This window comes from Sorex araneus, chromosome 4 (genome assembly GCF_027595985.1).
Source record: "Sorex araneus isolate mSorAra2 chromosome 4, mSorAra2.pri, whole genome shotgun sequence".
NCBI lineage: Eukaryota > Metazoa > Chordata > Mammalia > Eulipotyphla > Soricidae > Sorex > Sorex araneus.
Genome location: NC_073305.1, coordinates 188406568 through 188426423, shown reverse-complemented (window position 1 = coordinate 188426423; position 19856 = coordinate 188406568). Strand labels below are relative to the sequence as shown.

The 19856-nt window shown below is 53.9% G+C and overlaps 1 long non-coding RNA gene across 1 annotated transcript in view; it reads right to left on the bottom strand.

Annotated features, from left to right (window-relative positions):
• Positions 1 to 19440: 19440 nt before the first annotated feature.
• LOC129404412 (uncharacterized) overlaps positions 19441 to 19856 on the bottom strand; it is a 50376-nt gene continuing 49960 nt past the window's right edge. The window contains exon 6 of the long non-coding RNA XR_008629841.1: positions 19441 to 19475. This is a non-coding gene — a long non-coding RNA (uncharacterized LOC129404412). The remainder of the gene's footprint in view (positions 19476 to 19856) is intronic.

Genomic DNA, 19856 nt, shown 5'->3' with positions numbered 1-19856 from the left:
AGCAGTGCTTGGGGAAACCATATTGGGTGCTAGGGATCAAACCCGTGTCAGACACGTGCAAGGTACTCGAGGCACGTACCTGCTGCTCTCTGAGTCTGAATCCCTTCATTTTTCTTATGAAAACTTGTCATGGGGGAGTTTTAGATCATAACAGGTGGTGCTCGGGGCTTTTACCTGGCCCTGAGCTCAGGGGTCACTTCTGGAAACCTTATGGTGATGGAAATCCAACTAGAATCGGTCCCGTGCGAGGCAAGCATGTTGCCTGCCTGCTGTATTATGTCTTCAAATCCTTCGTCCTTTTAAACATCCCAGTAATTGGATTTGGAGAATATCCTAAATTTAGGGCAAACTCATCTCCAGATCAGTGATTTAATTACATCTGCAAAGACCCTACTTCCAAATAAGTTACAGACACAGGTATCAAATTGAGGACTTAGGAACTTGAATAATTTAACCCATTATTGCTTCCCTCAAATATATATCATGTTCTTAAATTTCTCCCATGTCTTAATTTTTCTCACTTAATATGCTCAAATTTTCTCACTTTGAATTATGATTTCTTGCATATTGTTAGATAAAGATCACTCTCACTATTTTAAGTGAGCACAACAACATTTCATTATATACGTGTACCATATTTTATTGAACGGTTTTCATATTGACACTCTGGGTCTTAGGTTAAGTACAAACTGTACAGGAATGAACATTCTTATAAATACACTCTTACAGCCAGCTATTTTATTTCTATGAAGTCGGTTCCTACACATGGCACCACCATGACAAGGATATATATGAGCCGTTTAAATGTTAGCAGAAGTTTCTAGATTGCTTTCCAAGAAGGATGAAACAATTCACATTTCTACCCAAGATCTGTAAGCGTTCCATTTGCCCACAACCCAGAGACAGCTTTTCTTTGCATTTCACGTCTGATGGGTATAAAACGAGAACTGCAGCTTGGATTTCAGTTTCCCTGAGGGTGTGAGGACTTGGTGTCTTATTATGTGTGTCCATGAACTTGCTGGTCTGGCATCTATTCATGTCCTTTACGAATTTTCTCTTGGTGTGTCAGCATTACCACCAGCTTGCAAATCTTCTTTAAGTACCTACAAATTCCCCCACCCCCCTTATTTTTTTAATTGGCAACTCTCCTGGCCCTTGAGATCTTCCTGTTTCACTCACTTATCAGATGACTAGGACTGTGGTATCTGTACCTTAAAAATATTTTTTTTCACATATTGCAGCGTTGGGGACCCCATCCAGGGCCTCGCATGCTATGCCTGAGCTCTGCTTTGACCTGGTCAGGTGGGTTTGTTATTTTTCTTGTGGCTTCTGTGGGACTGTCTTGCCTATAGGAAACCTGTCACCTCTGAGTTTGCTACTCCTCATCTGGGGATATAGCCTGTATGATAGAATACAGTCTGGGGTGGTCCCCAGGCACCCCAACACCACCATCTCATGGCAACAAGTTTAAGGCGTCATCAACCTCATGTTTTCAACTTTATCTTTAATATTATACTTTTAGTGGCCTGCTACAGTGACAGTGGATGGGTGGAACACCAGATAAACTCATTTATCTAAGGTTACTGTCATAGGTCATTTTAATCTTACTTGTCCGAAAAGGAATCCAATCAAAAATAGATGATGAAGGTCTAGCCAGACAGAGCACGTGCTCACACAGGCTGGCCAGGTTCCATCCCCAGCTTGTGGGAGAGACCCCTGAGAAATAAGCCTGACCACCACCCAGGTCGCCAAAAACAAAACCAAAGACGAGACAGCTATGGCTGATATTCTACAGATCTCTATTCTCAAATTTAGACCGATTGCTTCAGCCTCAGTGAGAATGAGTTGATCAGGTCATATGTTTTCTCCTACAAGGGGAAGTGGAGAAAACTGAGGTGGAAGGCATCCTGCCAGTGAATCAACTCTGCTCTCCTACAATAGCGTCAGCGCCAGTGTGTGTGACCGGGGGATGCATTCTTGAATTGGGGTTGCCGGTTTTTCATTTACAGTTTTGGCATCAGGGTTGTAACTGGGATGGGCGTTACCCCCGTCCACTTCATGATGCCTTTTTGCCTTTTTATCAGCTTCTGCTGCTTCAGCAGTTCCTGGACGCGACCCACCAGCATCTCAGCTTGACCTTGGCTCTGGCCCCGGCCCTGTGCCAGCCCTTTCCTGGTAACCACCCCATGCCTGTGTTTCATGGACCCTCCCCCACAGGCACCCACAGACCCGCATTCATGCCCGACACAAGGTCCTTCTGTCCCCGGTAACGTCACCGTGATGGATGAGCTCAGAAGAGACTTCCAAACCGCGTGGCTGACACACTCCCTCTCCTGCCGCCCCGCATGCAGCCTGCCCCTGAAGAAAAGCACAAATATTGATCAGGGACTGTGCCTACATTAATCGTGTTCTCTAAAGTAACTTCAGGGAGAACGATAAATTAGTGTATTGAATCCATGCAATAAATTTCCCCAGTTTATCGATTGCAAGGCACAAGAGTCAGACTGGGTGGGTTTCCCACTTCTCCCCACTGCCCTACTCTAAGGAGCTGTGTGGGAGACTAACGGAGATGGAGAGTGGGTTCTCTTCCTCGGCCGCTCCACAACCCACTCACAGCGGGCAAGAAGATCCTGAGCAATCAACAAAGTTCCTCACCAGCTTTTCTAGCCAACCAGAGCCGGGGTGGGGGTTGGGGGGGCTGGAGCTCTCGGCCTGAGCTGGGATAGTGGATGGCAGACATCAGCCCGCCGGCCGACCTAGGGTCCACGGGAGTCACATGTGCTGAACATGTGCTTCCCGGAAGTCACAGAATCTCCAGCATGTCAGAACGGGAAATGTCAGCCTCGGGGACTCAGAATAGAGCCCAATTTCCTCCCCCACCTCTAGGCCTCCAACTGCTGCTTCCAGTGCTCTCACAACCCCCCGAAGGCCAAGATGCTCGAGGTGTGTGGAAATCAGGTGTGCAGCATGAAAACCCCTCAGCACCCAGAAGCCCCCCTTGCACAGACCTCCCACACCTGCCGTCTCCTGCCCCCAGGCCCCCAACAACTCGCTTTGTTCTCCCCAAAACTTCAAAGCAGCAAACAAGCACAGCCCTGGCGTGAGCTCCGATGTCCAGAGTCTGTGTTTTGCATCAAATGATGAAGGACACCGGCCCTGCTGGCACCTCTGGGGAGCGTGCTGTCTCTCGGGCCACTCCCAGCTTCCTTCTTGGTAGGCAGAAGTGCCAGACAGTTTATAATCTCAGCGAAGCCCAGTTACATGACCATTGCTAGAACATTCCAGAACGGACGGCTGTGTTTCCCCTCAGAAACACGGCCGAAGTGATAGGGTAGGGCATTTGCCTTGCATGCAGCCAGCCCCTGGGTTCAATTCCCCAGCATCCCATATGATCCCCCAAACTCACCAGGAGTGACTCCTGAGTGCAGAGCCAGGAGTAACCCGTGAGTAGTCACCAGGAGTAATCGCCTGGTGTGGCCCCAAGCCAGAGCAAAACCAGCCCTGGATTTAGCCCTGAGCAGGAGCGTGTGCCTGAGCCAGGAGGCGTGAGAAAGGACGTGAGCCTGGGAGAGAGGCATGTTGGGGTGCAATTTCCCATCTCCCCCATCTTAGCGCAGAAGAGACAACAGCAAGGGACCACTTTGGGAGGGGCTGGGGCTTCGAGCTGCGTAAGCACAGAGGAAGCTGGTTTGCTTCTGTTCTTTTAATTGAAAAGAGCATTTGCTGTTTTATAAGAGCAATGGTTTGAGAAAAGAAAGATAAGCAAAATTTCTTTGGAAGCAAATAAAAACCATCCACTACCTCTTTGCACAGGGCCACTTTGCACAGAGAGAGTGTCGCCGCTCCTGTCTCAGAGTCACCCATTTCTCACAGAAGTAGATGCCTATTGCCACGTTTCTGAGAGACTGTTCTCATTTAATAATGTACTAACCAGCAACCCTGCCATAGAAGGTTCTTGGGGAATATCACTCACGGTCACTCCATTTTGCAGCTACCTAAGACAATGCAGCTCTAGCTCATCCTTTGTCCAGGTCGGGCTTCGGGTTATTTTTAATGCTGACATCTGCTGATCACTTTCCCAGCACTTCTGCAGGTGTGTCCTATGGTTTCTTGAGTCACTGGTCAGCTCTAAGGACACCCTGCTGGACAGGACGGCAAGAGGTTGGAGAGCACTGAAGAAGTCACCTGCAGTTCTCTGGGCTGATAATGATGTGGCCAGAGGGCACCCCAGGAGCCTGGTATCCATTTTTATGACTCTTCAAAGTGCTCATAAAACAGTCAAGGAAACAAAACGGAAAGCCCATCCTGATGTTCCACTGTTGGGTCCTTGCACACCACCCCCCCCCCCGAGTTTCTGCTGTTCCCCCTACAGCAGGGCCAGTAGATGCTCACAGCCTGATGCAGAGTCTACATGTGGGACCTCAGGGGTTGAGCCCGGCACCGTATCTCCACTGGTCACTAAGCCAGGAGCAGCACCTGAGCATAAGCACCAGTGGATGTGACCCCAAAATTTAAAAATGTAAGTTGCTAAAATAAATTACCATTTAAATTTACCCACTAAATATCACTGCATCACTGTCATCCTGTTGTTCATTTTGTTCATTGATTTGCTTGAGCAGGAGTCAGTAATGTCTTTATTTGTCCCTGTTACCTGCTAGTGTAGCCCAGTGGCGTCTTCTCACTCCAGGAACACAAAGAGCATGTTGTTGCTATTGTTTTGTCATATCAAATATGCCACGGGTAGCTTGCCAGGCGAAAGAGAGAAAGAAAGAAAGAAAGAAAGAAAGAAAGAAAGAAAGAAAGAAAGAAAGAAAGAAAGAAAGAAAGAAAGAAAGAAAGAAAGAAAGAAAGAAAGAGAGAGAGGAGAGAGAGAAAGAAAGAAAGAAAGAAAGAAAGAAAGAAAGAAAGAAAGAAAGAAAGAAAGAAAGAAAGAAAGAAAGAAAGAAAGAAAGAAAGAAAGAAAGAAAGAAAGAAAGAAAGAAAGGGAGGAAGGGAGGAAGGGAGGAAGGAAGGAAGGAAGGAAGGAAGGAAGGAAGGAAGGAAGGAAGGAAGGAAGGAAGAAAAAGAGAAAGAAAGAAAGAAAGAAAGAAAGAAAGAAAGAAAGAAAGAAAGAAAGAAAGAAAGAAAGAAGAGGAAGGAAGGGAAGGAAGGAAGGAAGGAAGGAAGGAAGAAAGAAAGAAAGAAAGAAAGAAAGAAAGAAAGAAAGAAAGAAAGAAAGAAAGAAAGAAAGAAAGAAAGAAAGAAAGAAAGAAAGAAAGAAGGAAGGAAGGGAAGGAAGGAAGGAAGGAAGGAAGGAAGGAAGAAAGAAAGAAAGAAAGAAAGAAAGAAAGAAAGAAAGAAAGAAAGAAAGAAAGAAAGAAAGAAAGAAAGAAAGAAAGAAAGAAAGAAAGAAAGAAAGAAGAAAGAAAGAAAGAAGAAAGAAAGAAAGAAAGAAAAAGAAGAACAAGGCCATATGGCCACATTTACGGCTGTGTGCTCCAGGAAAAATTGTGTCACTCTCACTCTCTTCTGGGAACTTTGTTTTATAGTCTCTGAATCTTGGCCGTTGATGAGACTACATGTGGGGAGGGGGGGAAGTTTGTGGGTGTCACTGCCAAGCTATGGAAAACTAGGGATCTGGGTGGAGGAGGCCCATCCCAATCCAAGCAAGCCTGGAGATCTCAGTCAGGGTCCCAAACACTTGGGTTCCCTTCATTTCTAGAACTTCCTCTAAGTGTTTCCTTCTCTCTGCCTGACAATTGCTTAAATGAGTTTTCTTTTCTGCCAGAGACAGCTGAGTGGAGGATAGCTTCACTTTCATTGATTCCAGTTCCTGCTTTACTTGCTCCATGACCATCAATAACTCCTCCATCTGTTTTCAGCACTGGTCCTGGCTGATTCCTCTTGTGCTAGCACCATTTCTCACTCTGCAGTTATCTGCACACTTTCTCTTAGTGCTTCTTCCAGTTCTTCAATCCTTTCATCAGAAACATTGAAATCCTGGAAACCTATTTTACCTCAACAAAATTTATTTTTAAAGGTAAGGTAAGTTGCTTAATATTAGAAAGAAATCACACACAATATATATATGTATACATGTATATATACATATGTGTATATGTATATTCATCATTTTTCACCTGCTCTACCACCAGTGCTTTCCCACCTGGACAAATACAGAATTGCTAACTCTGGAAATGTCTGTGCTGATAAGATGTTAATTTAATACATGCACAGTAATAAAATATGATTGCGAAGACGGGCTTAGGCCACAATGAAGGAGCAGTTATGATGGTTTTCTTCTCTGAGTAAACTTGCTGCCTTCGGTGTCAGAGTCAAATTTTTTACAATATTAGACATGTATAAGTGAAATATGATAATCATTCTAAATTTTTTAATTATTCACTGATAATGTGTTCTAAGTATAGATTGTTTACTTGTTCCTTGACTCCTCAAATCTTACAATTCTGAGATTCATCTATGTGTTTGGCCCGTTACAGCAATTTGCTTTTATTATGGGATGGCATTCTGTTGTCCAAATTGTTCATGTGTAGACAATCATTTTTCTGGGATGGGCTAGGAAATGAGGTTGATTCAATGGAGCAGAATATGGGGCATTGGGCAGCTCCCGTTCAGCTGCAATGCAGAGAGATTCGCTCCTACACCCGCCCCACCCTCTCATCCCACAGCCAGTAGTGATCTTTTTTACGCTTTCTTGCCAACCTAATACACAGCCAGAATGCTTACTCCCTGTTTAAAATTATACTCTGTTAAGACTTTGCACAAACTTGGGGATTTTTTGGGGGGGAGTCACACCCGGCAATGCACAGGAGTTGCTCCTGGCTCTGCACTCAGGAATTATTCCTGGCGGTGCTCAGGGGACCATATGGGATGCTGGGAACTGAACCTGGGTTGGCCACGTGCAAGGCAAATGCCCTACCCGATGTGCTATCACTCCAGCCCCAGACTTTGCACAAATTTGGGGGACAGGGAGATAGTACAGAAGTTAAGGTGCCTCTCTTGCACATGGCTGACATGAGTTCAACCCTCAGCACAGCAGAGGAGCCCCAGAGCACTGCAGAGTGAGCCCTCAGCACTGCTAGGAGTGATTCCTGAGCATAAAGCTAGGAGTGATCTTTGAGCAGAGCCAGGGCTGAGGCCTGAGCAGAGCCAGGAGTGAGCCCTGAGCACAGAGCCAGGAGTGATTACTGAGCACAGAACCAGGAGTGATTACTGAGCACAAAGCCAGGAGTGATCCCATAGCACCGAGCTGGGAGTGATCCCTGAGCACAGAGCCAGGAGTGAGCCTGAGCACAGAGCTGGGAGTGAGCTCTAAGCACAGAGCCAGAAGTGATCCTGAGCACAGAGCCAGGAGTGAGCCCTGGGCACAGAGCCAGGAATCAGCCCTGAGCACAGAGCCAGGAGTGAGTCCTGAGCACAGAACTGGGAGTGATCCTTGAGCACAGAGCCTGGAGTGAGCCCTGAGCACAGGCAGGTGTGACTGTCCTTGCAAACACACAGTACTGCGCAGACACACAGTACAGTCATAAAAGTTGTTTTCTGTCCCGTCCCCCTGCATATGTCATCAGCACTTCCCTTGACCCTGCAATTTGGAACTGGATTATCTCAGTGTTCCCTGTGGGTGGCACCAGCTTAGCTCCTGGGCGTGCCCGCCAGTGAAAGCCATTGTTTGCTGCTTGTCTCGTGACTATCTTCTGCCATGACAGTCCTTCACCTCCACAGCCACCCGTGAACCGGGGCCTTTGATCATGCACAGCCTAACAGTCACGGGGCTGGGTCACAGCGCCACTGGGCAACCGTTTCCAAGAAGGAACGGCTAGTACGTTTGGAGCCGAAAGGGGAGCATCAGTCCACTTGGTTTCCGCAGCCCCTCTGCCGACCGTGGTGGGCAGTGAACCCCCACCCCTCCCTCCCTCTCAGCCCACAGGCAAGCTCTGCTCCCTCTGCGCTTCCTGGCCTCTCCTGGACTGTAACTGCCAAGTAAGTGCAACCTCATCTACGTTTCACTCCAAGAGTGAAACGTGGAGGCGTCCACCCGAAGTGGACACTGCTTGGCCGGAAAAGGCAGTGGTTTTGTTCCTTAGCCTAGTCACACTGATAGCTGCGGCTTCTGTCAACAAATCAATGGATCCACTTCATTTTGCTTCTTGAGCTCCGTGCTGGGCGGCTGCAGTCGGGGGCCTCGGGGTCTCCAGCAAGGGCGTTGCTGCGGCCGCTCTCCCAGCCGCAAAGCTAGTGGGTCTGGCCAGGGCTGTCGCTGATGGGGTCTCCGTGCGGCCTTGACTGTTCCGGAATGAAGGGTTCCTAGACTCGGAACACCCACCCCCAGCCGCGGCTGTGGAGAGGGCTCCAGAGGCCGTGGAAGGGCGGCAGGCTCTCGAGATGCGCAGAGGCGTGCATATGTGTGTGTGTGGAGGGCGTGGGCCTCCGGCCGGGTTACGCACACACCGCGGGAGCAGAGAGGCCTGTGCGGGCACTGTCTGCGCGGGCCGGCTGCTGTGATTAATGTGCTGGTGTCTTATTAACTGCGCCTCCACAGAAGCTGTCCGTTCCCAGCCACCCTCGCTGCGGAGACCTTTTGTAAAACCTGGTTGAAGTCGCGCTGCTCTGACTGCGGGCTACTGCACCTTCCTCCAAAACATCATAAAGAGCAAAGAATTGCTGTTTCCGGGCATCCGGGCCATAAATCACCAGCTCCGAGGACGGAAAAACATCTCCAGCTTCCGGCATTCGTATGCAGACGCTTGTCTGGAAGGGGGCATGTTCCGGAGGAGAGCTGGGGTGCCACTCCTGCATGTGTGTGTGTTGTGAGTGTGTGAGTGTGTATGTGTGAGTGTGTGTGAGTGTGTGAGTGTGAGTGTGTGTTATATGTGTTTTATGTGTCTTATGTGTGTAAGTGTGTGTGTGTGAATATGTATTATGTATGTTATGTGTGTTAAGTGTGTGAGTGTGTGTGAGTGTGAGTGTGGGTGTGAGTGTGTGGGAGGGCGTGGGGGGTTGTGTATGTGAGTGTGTGTGGGTGTGTGGGTGTGAGTGTGGGTGTGATATGTGCCAGGGTGAGCACAGTGGGTAGTGTGAGTGTGTGTGTGATGTGTGGTGCATCTGTGAAGCGTGTGATACACTCCATATGTGATGCGTGTATGTGCAGTGTGGGGGTGTGGAGTATTGTGGTAGAGTGTGAGTGGTATGTGTGTGTGATGTGTGGTATGTTGGTGTGTGTGGTGTATGTGGTGTGGTATGTGTGTGATGGGAGGTGTATGTAGTGTGTGTGTAGGGTGTATGTTCGGTGTGCCCATGGTATGTGTGTGTGTGGTGTGCATGTGTTGCAGTGAAGTGTATGTGGTGTGTGCAATCTGTGTGATGCACGGTGTCTGTGGTATGTGTGTGGTGTGGTGTGTGTGGTGTGTTTGTGGTGAAGTGTGTGTGCAGTAGCATGTGAGGTGTGTGGTGGGGAAGAGAGGGGGAGGGGTCCCGGGGGCAGGGCAAGCTCAGCCCTGGGACCTTCTCTGCCCCCATTGCGGGAACAGTGGGGATGGCTCGAGCTTGCCGCCCTGCCCGGGGGCTGCCCTTCCCACGGCCGACTGAGGAGATGCGCCACCCTGGTGTCCCCGTAGGAGCGCACAGTGGCCGCTGGGCCTGGGGCTGAGTGCCGGGCGTGGGGCCCTTTCAGTATCTGGACACCCTCGCAGTGAAGGGCATGTGGGTGCCGCCAGCCGCCCTCAGAGTCACCCGGGTCTGTCCTGGGCCTCTGAGGAAGCGAAAACCCTCCCCTGCCGTCAACACAACACAACCCTGCCCCAGCAGAAGGTGAAAGAGCACACACAGACATGTGTGCACACATGCACACACATACACACGCATCACACACGTGCACGTACGCATGCTCACACATACACATATACACACACACAAGCATACACACATATAAACATGCGTACATACACTCACACATGCACATACACACCACACATATACATACAAACGTGCACATACACACACGTGTGCACACACATACACATGCACACACATTCACTCACATATACACATACACATGCATGTGCACACACATGCAAACGTGCGCACACACCCACGTGTATATTCACATACACATGCACACACATGCACACACACATGTACACACATGTATATACACGCATGCACACGCGTGTACATGCATACACCAGGGTTTTTTCGAAGCTGCAGGAAACGCTTGATGGACTGAGTATGGGCTTTGCTGAGGGACTTTCCCTGCACTGAGTCCCCTGAGTCCAGCCAGGAGAGACCCCCGGGAGCCCCCAGTGGGCCAAAGGCAGAAGCCAAAGCAGAGGAGGCCCAGGGGTGCTGTGAGCACGGTGTGGCAGGCGAGCGCAGGCAGAGGGAGATGCGGGTTATTAAGGGGCCCCTGGATTGAAAGTGACATCAAAGAACCTGGGTTTTTTTCTCTCTTGGCAACTTTAGAATCAAATTTGCTCCGTTGACAAAGCAATAGAGTTTCCTGCCAGCGCGGGCTCGGCCTGCAACCCGGGATCAAGCTGTTTTCTTTCCGGTCCTGACACTGTCCCGGGGATAGACGTGCCCCCGTCAGGACGCCCGCCCCGCCCCGCCCCTGCTCTCTGCCCTTCCCACCCTGTCCCCAGGATGCCCGGGCTGCGGCCTGCACCCCCAGACAAGCCTACAGCCCCGGCCTGAGCAGCCCAGACCCGAGGGCTGCGGGACTGCACCCTGGACTGTGGCCCCTTAGCCCATCTGCGGGGCGTCCTGGGGCCGGGGCCCTCGGGGGCGGCCAGCTCGTCCCCCAGCGCCAGGCCTGCTCTGCGCCATGCCACACTCCAGAGCTTCCCCACATGTTCACGGCCACTCGCTTGGGAACCAAAAGTACCCCCAGTTCCGGGGGCGGGGGGAGAGCTAAAGCCCCTGGGTCGGAATGGAAGAGAAGCTTCCGGAAGCTTCCAGAATGTGGGTCCAGGGTACTGAAGCAACGAGGAATCGCAGTCCTCCCTCAGGCTCTGCTCGCCGCCTCCCCGAGGGCAGGAGACCCCGCACCCACAGCCCCTCCCCGTGCCCACGCCCCCCGGCCGCTCTTGGTCGGGAAGCGCCGAGCTGGGGCCTTTCGGGAGGACCCCCAGACACACAGGGGGAGCCACGCCGGCCCGCGGGTGCGAGTGCTCTGCCCTGGTGTGCACAGACAGGGAGGGGAGGGGCTGCGGGGCAAGGCTGAGCGTGTGCAGACACCCATGTCTGTCTGTCTGTCTATCTGTCTGTCTGTCTGTCTCTGCAACTGCAGAGAGCAGTGGCCACGTGTGCACCTCTGCTTCTGCCGGGAGGGCCCACCCTGCACCAGCCCCCAGCCCCCAGGCAGGCGCCCCACCCCACCCCTGCACCAGCCTCCAAGGCAGGCGCCCCACCCCACCCCTGCACAGTCTCCCCACCCCACCCTGCACCATCCCCCCACCCCACCCTGCACCTCTCCCCAGCCCCCAGGCAGGCGCCCCGCCCCACCCCTGCACCAGCCTCCAAGGCAGGTGCCCCACCCAACCCTTGCACTGTCTCCCCACCCCACCCTGCACCAGCTCCCCAGCCCCCAGGCAGGCACCCCACCCCATCCCTGCACCAGGCTCCAAGGCAGGCGCCCCACCCCACCCCTGCACCATCTCACCCCACCCTGCACCTCTCCCCAGCCCCCAGGCAGGCACCCCGCCCCACCTCTGCAAGGTCTCCCCAGTCCCCAAAGCAGACACCCCACTCCTGCACCAGCCCCCAGGCAGACGCCCCACCACACCCCTGCACCATCTCCCCAGCCCACCCTGCACCGTCTCCCCAGCCCCGCCAGGCGCCCGCTGTAGCGTCCCTCCAGCTCTGACCTGTGCTGCTGGCCTGCACGTCCCATGCTCTGGGGTCAGACGTGGGGCGGGGAGAAGGGACGCGTCAGCTCGGGGCACCCTCGAGAGGCCCAGATGCCTTTTCCAGGGACAAGGCGGGAGGCCCCTCGTCCCACACACTGCCCCGGGCCAGGGGAGCCCCCGGGCGGGACGGCACAGCTGCCGCGTCCCCCTTCCCATGGGTCTCGGGCAGGCCTGCGGGCGTCAGGGGCGAGGGGCAGAGGGCAGCGAGCTGAGCCAGCGGGTCTCAGGGCCCGGCAGCGGGAAGCCAGGGCCACTCTGGGCTCAGCCCTCCCTGGGCAGCTCCAGGCTCGGCGGAGGGGGCTCGGGGGACGGAGGGGAGGGTGGCTGAAGTGGGCCGAGGCCTCTCCCCCCGGCACTGGGAGCAGGTGGGGGCCCTGCTGGTCCCCGTCCCCCACGCCCCCACTGCCACACAGCCCACCCTCCTGCTGCCCGGGAGCCTCTCACCCCCCTCCGTCCACTGTACCCAGGGGCAACCGCTGCCCCAGACTGCCCTGCCGGACCTGGAATCCCACTGGCCATCGAAAGCCCCACCTGGTGTCCTGGGATGGTGCATGTGTGTATGTATGTATGTGTGTGTGTCTCTGTATGTATGTGTGTATATATGTATGTGTGTATCTATGTGTGTCTGTGTATGTCTACCGGTGGGTCTGACTGTGTGTATATATGTGTGTGTCTGTCTGTCTGTGTGTGTCTGTCTGTATGTGTCTATGTGTATGTCTGTGTGTGTGTCTGTGTATGTGTGTCTATATGTATCTGTGTGTGTATGTCTGCTGGTCTATCTGTGTGGGTTTGTGTGTGTGTATGTGCATGTGTTTGTGTGTGTCTCTGTATATGTGTCTGTGTGTCTGTGTGTGTGTTTGTGAGTCTGTGTGTATCTGTGTGTGTCCATCTGTCTATGTGTATGCATATGTGTGTGTGCCTGTCTGTCTCTGTGTGTCTCTGTATATATGTCTGTGTGTGTCTGTCTCTGTGTGTATGTATGTTTGTGTGTACCTGTCTGTCTGTGTGTGTGTCTCTGTATATGTGTATGTCTGTGGGTCTGTGTGTGTCTGTGTGTGTGCCTGTCTGTCTGTGTGTGTCTCTGTATATGTGTCTGTGTGTCTATGTGTCTGTCTGTGTGTCTGTGTATGTCTGTGTGTGTGTCCCTGTATGTGTGTGTCTGTGTGTGTGTCCCTGTCTGTCTGTGTATGTCTGTGTGTGTGTGTGTGTGTGTATGTGCAATGACTGATTCTGCGCCGTGCACCCGCAGGGCCTGAGAAGCAGCGGCATGAAGGAAGACCCTCTCCCACATGTCTACATTTGCGGCCTGACCAAGGGCCCCTCAGGAGAGACGCCGTGACGTGCCCGTCCCAGCTGGGCCGAGCTGGCAGCAGGACTGATGTCATCTCCCCCAGGGCAGGAGCTCCCAACCGCCAGCCCCTCGGTGCAGCCCCTCCCGGGGGGGCTCCCACTCATGCTCCTGCACCAGCTCCCGTGCTGGGGTGGTCTGCAGGGGGCTCCCCGACGCCCCTCCAGCTGCCCCCCACCCCCCACTGTAGCCCGAGGGGCCCCAGCTGTGTCCTCCCTGGGGGCTAGGCCGGGGGTGGGGGGAGGGGAGCTCAGGAGCACTCGGGGGCGCTGCAGCCCTGGCCCCGGGCCCGGGCCCGGGCCTGGAGACCGAGGCAGGACAAGGGGTGGTCAGGTGGTCTGCGGGCAGGCCCAGGACCCCGGAGACAGCTCATCTCGCCCAGACGGCCCAGGACCACTGCCCCAAAGGCCAGTGATACAAGGAGCTCTTACATTTTATTCTCAAAAACTAAACATGTTTCCCACAAGGCATGTCCATAAGAACTAAGGGGAAATAATTTGTAGGAAATATGACGAAACCTGGGTCCAGACGAAGGCTGGTACAACTGAACCACTTCACAGACAGATAGACTCAAGAGGAACTATTAAAAAAGAAGAAACCACTAAGCACAAAGTCCCTCATTTACAAAGGAAAAAAAAAAAGAATGAAGGGAAATCGCCTTCAGTTTGGTGTACTATAAAAAATTAGAATAAAATTGAAGTGAAATATTCTTACGGCAGAACTCAGGAGGGAAAGGATGAGTGAAGAACATCCATGAACCTTCACCAGTTATTCCATGAAAACTCTCAGAGGCCACGGCCTTGCTCGAAGGCAGTGCCGGTCGGACCCCCAGCGCTGCCTCTGGCCCCTGAGCCCCTCCAGGGGTGACCCCCGAGCACAGAGCAAGCCCTGAGCACTGTGGTGTGCAGCCCCAAGGCAGAACACAGCAAAACTCCTGTAAGCGTTTGTGATTCTGCTTTTGCCCACCAGCCCCTCGACCACAGGAAAACTGATCGTGTGCACTTAAAAAGTGCCCTGCAAAACTCTGGCGCAAACCATCGTGCTTCACTGTTCCCAAGCCACCGTTCTCAGAGCCTCCCCGGGATTCAGGCAACTTCCCCCCTGAACTCCAGCAGCAACCTACAAAATAATTGCTCCAGAAACACTAATTTGAGAAAGTCCCGACTTAAAGAGATCAAAGCCTTGCCTCTCTTATCTGAGCTCTCCAAGAGGAATGGGCCGCTGCTGGGAAGCGCTTCCCGCTGAGGCGCCTGACCAGGGGTCAGTTTGCTGAGTTCCGGCCTCCGGCCGCCCCGCCCCCACCCGCTGCTCCCCAGGGCGGCCAGCAGGGGGCTCCGCTCACTAGAGGTGTCTGCAATGCACTTGACCGCTCAGGTCAAGGGTAAGATGGGCCATGCCGCAACAAATCAGAAATGTCAGCTGCCCCTCAGGACACGCATTACAGAAGTCAGAGCCCGTCCAGGAAGGAGGCCGGGAGAGAATCTGGGCTCGGAGCCTCACCTCTGGCTGGAGTCATGTTTCAAACACAGCCCAGAGAGGGCGGGGTGGGGGGGCAGAGAAACCAGGGGTTATACTTACCAAATAATTATAAATTAGAAGGCAGCACTGGGGAAGAGAACTTTGAAGGACTAGTTTCCGCACATGGGGGACAGAGCAAGAATGCCAGTGTCCCGTTGAGAGCAGTGTGGAAAAGAAAAAATAAGAAAATGAGGTCGGACACGAGTAAAAACAAATTACTTGTGCTGAGGTGAGGGGCCAGCCCGCTCTTTACAGACATCAGGGTGACAGTCCAGCGGGCAGGGCACTTGCCTTGATGCGGCCGGCCAGGATTTGATCCCCGGCATCCCATACGGTCCCTGAGCACCGCTGAGAGCAAGCCCTGAGCTCAGAGACCTGAGCAGTGCTGGGTGTGGCCCCAGGAGAAGCAGAAACATTTAAAACAAATATATTTAAACACCAGACCAGAGAGAGCGCCCAGCGGTCAATACACCTGCCTTGTATGTGGCCGAGCTGGGTTTGACCCGGTACCACACGTGGGCCCCTGAGCACCAGCAGGGGCCCCTCCCGACATAGAGCCGGGGCAGCCCTTGAGCAGGGCCAGGGCCGGGAGACCCTGCAGAGTGTGGCCGTGCACCAAGGCCTGCTCCCCCCTCACCTGGGCTTCCCCTCCTCCCCAGGTCCTCACGGGGTCACACACACACAGGCACGGCCCTGGGGAGCACAGCAGAGTGATGGCTGGGAGGGACGCAGGGCTGCGGGCCAAGGGCAGGCGACCAGTGAGAACTGGGCACAAGGGCACCGCCCCTGGCACTGTGTGCAGCCTCGGGCCCGGAGGGCGTGGGCTTCGCCCGGGAAGAGGAGCCCGTGGCAGACAGTGGCTGCTGCACTGCGCCCCCCCCCCCAGACACACCCTCATGAACGGCAGGGACTCCCGGCTCTGCCTCCACAGAGCCACAGGTCCTTTGCTCGGATTGCCCAGCGTCGGGGGCGGAAGAGCCTGGGAGGTGACACCTTTCACCGGACAAAGCTCCCGGTGAAAACCCCCACAATGCCGCCTCGCAGACGGGGCCGGGAGGGTGAGCAGCCACGCCAGCGGCTCTGCACCCTGAGGTCCTGCTGTCTGGAACCCTGACCCCGGGGCGGCCAAGCAGAGCACATGACCCCAGAGCACCAGGGTCGGAGTGCACCCCCCCAAAGCGTGTGGTCACCACAGTGACCCCAGGAGCAGGGTCACCGGGATGCACAGGAGCATGTGGGAACAGGTGTGCAAACAGGTGTGCAAGCCCTGAGCTCCGCACCCGGGCATTCTGGGGGACGGAGCGGGGACACAGGCCCAAGCAGGAGAGGAACACCCAAGGACAGTAGAGATAAGGGCCAGGGGGATCGCTCCGTGGCTTGGAAGCTGGTCTCACGTGCGGGGGTGGGGCGGGGGGGAAGACAGTGGGGATAGAGAAGGGACCACCAGGTAAATGATGCTCGGAGGGCCCGCTCGGGATGGAGATGCGGGCTGAGAGTAGACCATGGACCGAACATGATGGCCACTTAGTATTGCAAACCACAGCACCCGAAAGGAGAGAGAGAGTGAAAGGGACTGTGCCTGCCACAGAGGCGGGAGGTGGGAAGGGGTGGGGGTGGCAGGAGGGACACTGGGGACACTGGGGGTGGCGAATGGGCACTGGTGGAGGCGTCGGTGCTCGAGCATTGTGTGACTGAGACGCAATCACGAAAGTTTGCAAGTCTGTAACTGTACCTCACGGTGATTCATTAAAATTTTTTTTAAAAAAAAACAAAGAAAAGAAAGAGAAATAGAAGGTCTCTGGGCCACGCAGTGAGCCAGGCTGGAGGTGAGTGCAGAGAAACGGCCGGGTCAGACGCCGTTTCCCAGCACACCATGGGCACAGCCCTTCCTCCCGCACGCCGCAGTCCTGCACGGAGGCTGCAGCAGGGAGCACCCGACACAGCGCAGCCGCCGGTGACCTGCTCCTCGGGGCCAGGGATGCCCGGAGCCCCGGCCACAGGGCGGGCAGGCTGACCGCAGCTGGAAGGAGCTCACAGAGCTAAGAGCATCCTCAATAAAGCCCCAGGACTCCCCAGCAGGAGCGCCCCGAAGCCCCCTAGAGCAAGGGCTAATCCTGCATCACAGATACTTGGTCAGACAGTGCCGGTCCACTTGGAAACAAAGCCCAGCCCTGTGAGCTGGACCCACAGCCGGGGCAAGCCCACGGGGGCCTTGGGTGTGGAGCTGGGAAGGAGGCGGTGCAGGGGGCCCGCGGGAGGGGTCTGGGAGGCATGGGGCTAAAGGGGGGCTCACAGGGGCCTGGAGAAGGAGGGAGGGGACGCTCGGTGTGCAAAGGGCCCCCAGAGTCCTGTCAGGGAGGGAACTGAGACAGGACACGGGGACGCTGGAGCCTTCGCCCCCGAGCCCCCTGCGCGTGGTTTCACCCCCCGCGAGAAGTGGCCGGACGGATATGAGCAGGACGCGACGGTGCTCACTGCTCCCCGGCCCTCCGCCTGCTGGGGCTGAAGGTTCCCAGTAGCTCTATGGCAGGGACCCCCGCAATGACGTTTCTGGAGCCGCCCAGAGCTGTGCTGCCCGCCAGGACGGCCCGGAGAGGCGGTGAGGGTAGACAGGAGCACCGGAGCTGGCGGCCCACCGGGCCCAAGGCAGGACAGGCCCGAGGCTCTCCTCTCCCCAGAGCCGGTCTCACGGGCCATCTCACAGAATCAGAGCTTGGCAGACTCGGCCGGGAGGGCTGGGTGCTGGGTGGCAGCGAGCAGCAAGGGGCCCCCCGCCGCCTCCCCCTGCCCCGGGCTCACAGGGCCACGCTGGACGTGATCTAAGACATCGCCACAGGTCTCTGCAAGGCCTGGAGCCTCTGGTCTCCTACTGCAAAGGGGAAACTTCACTTCAGGCCAGTGGCCATCGAATTCTGACAGGACCTTAGGAAGCTCAGAGTATTTACCTTTCCTAAAGTTTCAGGTGGTGAGTCTCTGCCAACTGAAGATGGAATGCGAGGGTAAAGAGAGGTGTAATCGCTCCTGGATGCTGGCTCTGTGGAGAAAGAGGAAGGAAGGAAGGAAGGAAGGAAGGAAGGAAGGAAGGAAGGAAGGAAGGAAGGAAGGAAGGAAGGAAGGAAGGAAGGAAGGAAGGAAGGAAAGAAGGAAGGAAGGAAGGAAGGAGGGAAGGAGGGAGGGAGGGAGGGAGGGAGGGAGGGAGGGAGGGAGGAGGGAAGGAGGGAGGGAGGGAGGGAGGGAGGGAGGGAGGGAGGGAGGGAAGGAAGGAAGGAAGGAAGGAAGGAAGGAAGGAAGGAAGGAAGGAAGGAAGGAAGGAAGGAAGGAAAGAAGGAAGGAAGGAAGGAAGGAGGGAAGGAGGGAGGGAGGGAGGGAGGGAGGGAGGGAGGGAGGGAGGGAAGGAAGGAAGGAAGGAAGGAAGGAAGGAAGGAAGGAAGGAAGGAAGGAAGGGAGGGAGGGAGGGAGGGAGGGAGGGAGGGAGAGGAAGGAAAGAAAGAAAGAAAGAAAGAAAGAAAGAAAGAAAGAAAGAAAGAAAGAAAGAAAGAAAGAAAGAAAGAAAGAAAGAAAGAAAGAAAGAAAGAAAGAAAGAAAGAAAGAAAGAAAGAAAGAAAGAAAGAGAAAGGAGAGAGGGAGGAAGGGAGGGAGAGAGGGAGGGAGGGAGGGAGGAAGAAAGGAAGAGAAAGAAACAGAGATAGTAAAAGAGAAAGTAAAAGAGAAAGAAAGGAAAATAAAAGAGAGAAGAAGAAAACAAAACAAAAGAAAGACATGCCTCCCTTGTACGTGTGAGGCACGAGCCAGAGCTTCAGTGCTGCAATTGAGTAGCACATGACCCCTTCTCTCTGGGACCCCCAGAGTCACATCAGAGTATGAGAACTCAGCGCCAGCACTTCGGCTAAAGGGGTCTGCGCAGCACTCGGTGTGTGGGGGAACCCCGGGTCCAGGTGACCATCTATAGTTTCTGCGGGAGAGAGGGTGGGGGTGCCCCGTGCAGAAAGGAGTCACCATGTTTCTGAGGGACAGTGGCAGACACGGGCTGGGGCCAGTAAGTGCCGTATATTCTACTTTTGCGACAAGCAGCGGGTCACATGCCATGGGCGCTGATAGCACTCTGCCTGTGAATGATGAATAACTTAGATGAAATCAGTCATTTTTGTCAATGCTCCTTTGAGACGATCCCGTCCTCTGAGACACAATTTGTGCCTGAAAGAAGAACTCTGGGATGGTAGAAATCCTGAATCCAAATGATCTGTTATTTTTTAAATTTTAATGATAAGGCAAAGACATAGACCAATTTTGTGACTCGCCACAATGTCATTTAGAACAAAATATAAAGGTGACAGATCTCAAAAGATTTTGCATAACCAATGCGTTATACTCAACAAACAACTGCAAGAAAGTGGGGCGGGGGAGGGAAAAGATAAACTACACAAAAATCCAAAACACCTCCTATGACAGTCTAAGCACTGAGGAATTGCTGAGCATAATTAAACACCCAGAACACTCGCAAAGGAAACAAAAGAAAGAAACTGGGGATGAAAAAACCCTTCAGACAGGCATTTAAAGAAGAACATTGAAATGAGATAATTCCGTGAGTGTTTTTGGGAAACATCATTGTTTTGCTAGTTTTTTATTTAAGACAGCAGTAATTGTTCAAATGCAAGGTGGTCCAAGGAGCCCAGAATATCAGCTCACCTGAAGAACTTTCGAATTGCCTGCAAAAAAAAAAAGAAAAAGAGAGTATAAACAAAAATAAAGAAGCAGGAGCAGAAATGTGGGTTCCTGGGTGGTGGCCACTAAGAAAGGAGCATTCCCCGCCCCATGGAGAGGAGCAGGGAGTCCTCAAGAGAAGCAGAGGTCAGCAGGAGTGACCCTGCTCCTCTCCAGGTAGCCGCGAATCCACGGGACCTTCCCTGAAGTTGCCCCCCTCCCCCGTCTTTCCTAAGCGTGTGTGGCAAAGGGCACATCCCGGAGGCCTCAGCAGAGGGCCCGTCCTGGCTGGGCGCAGGGGAGAAGCTGGTGTTGTGCCGCCATGACTTTCCTTCCTACCCCTCCCCCCATCCAAATACCCGGCGTTTTCCGGAAATGCAGTTTGC